Here is a 6,414-nt window from a genome sequence, read left to right as displayed (position 1 = left end):
TTTATTTATTTATTTATTTATTTATTTATTTATTTATTTATTTATTTATTTATTTGACAGAGAGAGAGAGACAGCAAGAGAGGGAACACAAGCAGGGGGAGTGGGAGAGGGAGAAGCAGGGTTCCCGCGGAGCAGGGAGCCCAATGCGGGGCTCAACCCCAGGACCCTGGGATTATGACCTGAGCCAAAGGCAGATACCTAACGACAGAGCGACCCAGGTGCCCCAACATACAAGGACTTTTAAATAAAACAAAGTTTTAAAGAATTTAGAGGAAAAGATGGGGAATTTCAGCAGAAAAACGAAGACTCCATAAGGAAACAAATGGAAATTCTAGAAGTAAAAATACAGTATCTGAATTAATAATTTGTTGGATGGGCTTAACAGTCTAGATTCAGTAAAAGAAACAATTAGATAACTCACAGACAGGTCAATAGAAATAATAGTAACTGAACCACAGAGTTGAAAAAAGAACTTCAGAGACCTGTCTGGGGACAATAACAAATGGTCTTATATATGTGTAATTAGAATACCAGATAGAGAAAAGAGAAAATCAGGCTAAAGAACTATTTGAAGAGATTATAGCTGAGATTTTTTTCAAAATCAATGTAAGACCTCAAACCACTGATTGTAGAAGTGAAGAAAAACTTAAGATAAATGCTACGAAAATCATTCTTAGGCATATAACAGCCACAGTCCCTAAAACAAAAAACAGAAAATCTTACCAAAAAAAAAAAAGTGAGATCAAAATATCACATTACATTTGGAGAAAAAATGATAAGAATTAGAGCTGACTTCTCTCAGAAATAATGGAAGCTGGAAGAAACTGGTTTTATATCATAAAGCACTGTAAGGGGGGTAAAACATCAATCTAAAATTCCATACTTTGCAAAAACGTCCTTCAAAATTGAAAGTAAAATAAAGATATTTTCAGTTGAACAAAATCTGAGGCAATTTGTCACCAGCACATGTGCACCACAAGAAATACTGAAGGAATTTCAGGGTAAAGGGAATTATTCTAGATGGAAGCCTTGACCTTCAGAAAGGAAGGAAGAGCCCCAGAAATCTACAATGCCATTTTTAATTTAAAATAATCATTTTTTGGTTAAAGCAATAGCAGTTACATATTATGGGGTTTATAAGATATACAGAAGTATATGAAATGAAATTATTTGCCGACACAAGTAACAGATAAACAAACTCAATTATGGTGATTCATAGCTAGACATAATTGTGTTTTTAGTTATTGTGTTGACAAATTGATTTTTTGACCATATAGGAATTCATACACCAAAATTTTGCCACATAGATAATACAGGATTTGAACTGTCTTTGGATTAAAAAACCGTACCCCAGTCTGTTGTTACACAAATGGTTGTTACGTCTTCCAAATGGTTCATAGGTTTGGTAGGGGGAAAGACTTAAATGAGGCTACAGGTGAGAAAGGGGTGAAACATGGAAGACCTCAACAGTAGGCTTTGGCAGTTGAGGGCTCTTGAGAGCCCTGGATGTGGGATGTGGCAAGACCAGACATGTGTTTTCTGAAGCTGATGAAATTTATGATCAACTCTTGAGTGTGGAGGAAGGCCACCACATTCCTTAAGAGCTTCCCCCCACATTCCAATTCCTTGAATGATAGACATTCATTTCTATAAACCCAATTTCCCTTCATTTATTCATAATTATCATGCACTGGCTCACCCAAACCTCACAAACCTTCTTTAAAAATCCCACATAGGGGCGCCTGGGTGGCTCAGTTGGTTAAGCAACTGCCTTCGGCTAGTTGGTTAAGCAACTGCCTTCGGCTCAGGTCATGATCCTGGAGTCCCGGGATCGAGTCCCGCATCGGGCTCCCTGCTCGGCAGGGAGTCTGCTTTGCCCTCTGACCCTCCTCCCTCTCATGCTCTGTCTCTCATTCTTTCTCTCACAAATAAATAAATAAAATCTTAAAAAAAAAAAAACCCACACAGTTGTTCTTGTACCAAAAATTTTCATTTGTATGGCTTTCCTCTCTGACTATCCCAGGGACCTCAGATTGAGTTTCCAAGCCGAATGTCTTTTTCTCTTTACATCACCTACTTCTATAAATAGTTATACAGAGTTCCTTTTCTTTCAGAGACCTATTTAGTCATTTAACCTTTTGAGTTTTATATGTCTTTGATATCACCAATGTTTATTATGATTTATTCATATGTGTGATGATCTTCTTAGTGATTTGAGGTCTCCTTTGTGCCTTCCCTCTCCACCTTACCCCTACCTCTCCCTCCTTCCTGTTTACCTTGGGCTGTTGAGCACTCTTTTGTAGGTTTCTGTGGATCTTCCTGTATCACCCTGTGCTTATTCTTTTCTTCTTTCTTTCTCAGTTTCCCTTGGTTACAATACCCTTTCTCAACCATTAAAGCTTTCCTATTATACAGATTCTAAGGAGGTCTGTTTCTTCTGAGACAGGTATATCTAATCTCTTTTCCTTATCAAGAACTTCATAATATTTTATTAAACATTCCAAAAACATAACTTTCCTGTATACCTCAGATCCCTCTCAGCTTGCTCCTCTGACAAGACCACAAGTCCCTGGCAAAGGCCACATGTCCCTTTTTTATTACCATAGCACTTTATGCTTGGTCAGGTTTATCAGAGTGGCAGATTTGAATTTAGCTATATGATTTTGACCCAGTTTACCATTCTTAAGTTGTAGTTCTGGAATGCCTAAAAGCCCCCAGTATCTCTGAGGCCAAAATTGCTTCACAGTACTACAATATTACTTGCCTTCACATTCTTCTTCTCCCATGAATGTACACTTGACATGTGGTGACATCATTTCCCTACTGGCTAATGGACTGTGTACTTGTGTGTTCTTGTTTATTCTCTAAAATTTTCAAAGATAGTAGGTTTAGGGTATAAACACATGTGTTTTCAGATATTTATTGACCTTTTCCTCAGTATTTCCACTACTCTCTTACTAGCTATCTTCCATTAGAGCTGTTAGGATTTTATAACCACTTTATTCAGTAAATTATCATGTTTGGAATTCTAAAGTGTTTCCTGCCCCATGTGGAAACACAATAACAAGTACATACACTTTATGGTCTTGTTTTGCAATGGTATTTCAAAATTGCTTTTAAAAACTTTCTAGGGCGCCTGGGTGGCTCAGTTGGTTGAGCGACTGCCTTCGTCTCAGGTCATGATCCTGGAGTCCCGGGATCGAGTCCCGCATCGGGCTCCCTGCTCGGCGGGGAGTCTGCTTCTCCCTCTGACCCTCCTCCTTCTCATGCTGTCTGTCTCTCATTCTCTCTTTCTCAAATAAATAAAAAATAAAATCTTAAAAAAATAAATAAATAAAAAATAAATAAAAACTTCCTAAACTTTTAAGTTTATTTATACATTTATTTACTTTTTAAAGATTTTACTTATTTATTTGACAGAGAGAGACAGAGCAAGAGAGGGAACACAAGCAGGGGGAGTAGGAGGGGAGAAGCAGGCATCCCGCCGAGCAGGGAGCCCGATGCGGGACTCGATCCCAGGACCCTGGGATCATGACCGGAGCTGAAGGCAGATGCTTAATGACTAAGCCACCCAGGTGCCCCTAAACTTTTAAGTTTATTTAAAGTTATTTTATGATTCAAAAGTATTTTATTCCAAGATAAAAATATTCTATTTTTCTTATATTTCAGAATGGATCAGTGGCTTAGAACGGGGGGAGATTAAAAGATAAAGTTTCTCAAGCCACAGCAGTATTGCCTATGATTAAATTATGAAACTGACATTAGAGAGTTAGTTCCAGACTCACAAAAGGGAAGAAAACACTCCAGAGAGGTTTAGAACACTCCAGAAAATTGTTATTAGGAAACAAAAACATGACAAAAGCTATCTTTATTTCAGCTCTGTAGCTGTTGATAATTTACCTTTATGTGACCTTTGCAACACTGCATTTTTAAAAAAACATTTTGAGAGAGAGAAAGAGAAAGCACGGGTGCACGTGAGCATGGGAGGGGCAGAGGGAGAGAGAGAATCTTCAAGCGGACTCCACGCTGAGCGTGGAGCCCGACACAGAAGTGGATCTCATGACCCTGAGATCACAGTCTGAGCCAAAATCAAGAGTCGGACGCTCAACTGATTGAGCCACCCAGGTGCCCCAACACTGCATTTTCCAACTAAATATTTGGAGTTTAAAGAAAAAGCAATTACGTATCTTAAATGCCAAAACCCGGGATCAATACATTTGTAAAATACTGTAGAAATGAATTACTGGAGAGATCAAATGCATCTGAGAGCAGTAGCTCTCAAACTTGTGGGCATTTCAAACACTTGGACGGCTCTTTGGAACGCAGGTTGCTGGGCTCTACTGCTAGAGTTTCTTTTTTATTATTATTATTATGTTCTGTTAATCACCATACATTACATCATTAGTTTTTGATGCAGTGTTCCATGATTCATTGTTTGCGTATAACACCCAGTGCTCCATTCAATATGTGCCCTCTTTAATACCCATCAACAGGCCAACCCATCTCCCCCCTCCCCTCCAGAACCCCCAGTTTGTTCCTCAGAGTCCATAGTCTCTCATGGTTCGTCTCCCCCTCCAATTTCCCCCCCTTCATTTTTCCCTTCCTACTATCTTCTTTTTTTTTTTTTTAAATATAATGTATTATTTGTTTCAGAGGTACAGGTCTGTGATTCAAGTCTTACACAATTCACAGTGCTCACCATAGCACATACCCTCCCCAATGTCCATCATCCAGCCACCCCATGCCTCCCACCCGCCACCACTTCAGCAACCCTCAGTTTGTTTCCTGAGATTAAGAATTCCTCATATCAGTGAGGTCATATGATACATGTCTTTCTCTGATTGACTTATTTCACTCAGCATAACTGCTAGAGTTTCTGATTCAGTATGTCTGAGGTGGGACTTGAGAATTTGCTTTACTAACTGGTTCCCAATTGAAGCTGAAGCTGCTGGTCTGAGAATCACAATTTGGGAGTCACCAATCTAGAGCAATGATTCTCAAATCTCAATGTGCAAAAAAAAAAATCCTTGGGGAATTTAACTCCAAAAGTCCTGGTTCCCGCCACCCCCTCCCCCCACCCCACGCTAGAGAGTGATTGAATGGGTCTGAGTAGATCTGAAAAGATTACCAATTTCAGAAGCTCCCCAGGTGATTCTGATGACAACAGACAAAGGACTTTGCTTTAGGTTTTTAAAAAGCTCTCCAGGTGATTTAAGCATTCAGTCAGGGCTAAGAACCAGTGCTTTGGCGCTCTCTTTAAATCATCTGGCAGTACTTCTAACCATTCCACATTTTTTCTATCCTTCCCCTCTGCATCTGGAGGAGTTGGTCTGAGGCCCTCCACAGACTACAGCCTTACAGTGTTATCTGCCCAACAACCTCCTCCTCCCACCCCCACCTCATCTACCACATCCATCTCCCTGCTTCACTATTGGTTTGTAGGCATCTGATCCATGCTAAGCCATAAAGCTTAGGAGTTATTAGCAGCTCTTGCCTACCTTGCGAACAAGATAAGCAAAAAACAAAAAACAAAACAACAACCAAAAAAATCAAAGGTAAGGAACAGAAGAATAAAGATGTCCCACAAGAAAGTAAAAGTAGGAGTATTAGAATCCCTGGATACAGTTGTTACTGAGGCATGGGTATAATCTAGTCTATTTCTGTTGAGACGTCACATATCCTCCAAAAAAATTCTATGCTTTTTGCTTTTGTTTTTATTTTTGTTATGCTCATTTGACTTAGATATCTATTACTTTCAGTCAAGAATTTAATGACATTATAGAAACACATGTACCCCTCATTGACAAGACCCAATCCCCAGGACAGCCTTTGAAGGAGGGCAGATATTTTGTGGATAAGGAAAACAAGGCTCTGAAGGATTAAGAAACTTGCCTGAGGTCACACAGAAAGATAGGGCCAAAAGCAGAAATGAAAATTATTTAATTGCTATCTTTTTTTCACACTCCACAGCCTCTCCAAGCATGAATTTGATTTACCTAAAACACCCAAAGGCAACATAGTAGTTTCTTCTAAAGTGGTGTGCATGGAAATCCTAAACCAAACATTGTGAGAAGAAATGGGAATTTCCAATGATTATTTAGCTATTGCCAATCTAATGAATTAAATATGTTTGGGCTTGGCAGACAGACATCTCCAGGATCTGTCCTTCATGATTTCCACCCCTCCTTGGGAAAGGTCAAGTACACTAATGACTTTCTGGAGAAAGAGTCCCTGACCTATTGAATAGTGCACCCAAGAGTATTGTTAATGTCTGTGGAATCCACAAGCTGGTCACAATCCTTCCTGAACCACAGCCGAGGCACATGCCTTGGCTTTTATAGCACTTGAATAATGATTTTGTACTTTAAAGAGTGTGAGGTGCTTTAAAAATTCTGGTCTTATACCAAGTTTTTC

The sequence above is a fragment of the Mirounga leonina genome, unplaced genomic scaffold (assembly GCF_011800145.1).
Source record: "Mirounga leonina isolate KUSES-001 unplaced genomic scaffold, KU_Mleo_1.0 Mir_151, whole genome shotgun sequence".
Lineage (NCBI taxonomy): Eukaryota > Metazoa > Chordata > Mammalia > Carnivora > Phocidae > Mirounga > Mirounga leonina.
The sequence above is the reverse complement of the archived record's forward strand: the minus strand, read 5'-3'. Positions refer to the sequence as shown.